The following is a 243-nucleotide window of genomic DNA, read 5'->3' as shown; positions in this document are numbered from 1 at the left end:
AGCCCGCCCCAACCATTGCTCTCCCGCCCGCCTCACCCAGCTCCGCCTCGGCCTGCCCGGGCTGCCTCCGCCTTCTCCCCCCTCGTAACTACAACTCCCAGCAGGCCTTGCGCCGCAGCGCTCGAGTGTCCCCCGCGCGACTCGCGCTCTGCTTTCTGGGATATGGAGTGCAGTACAGCTTGGCCGGCCTCACATACATACACACACACATCCCGGCTCGCCCCAGGGCGGGGGGTGAGCGGA

Source organism: Chaetura pelagica, unplaced genomic scaffold (genome assembly GCF_000747805.2).
Source record: "Chaetura pelagica isolate M959 unplaced genomic scaffold, ChaPel_1.0 scaffold116, whole genome shotgun sequence".
NCBI lineage: Eukaryota > Metazoa > Chordata > Aves > Apodiformes > Apodidae > Chaetura > Chaetura pelagica.
Note: the sequence above shows the minus strand (reverse complement) of the source record.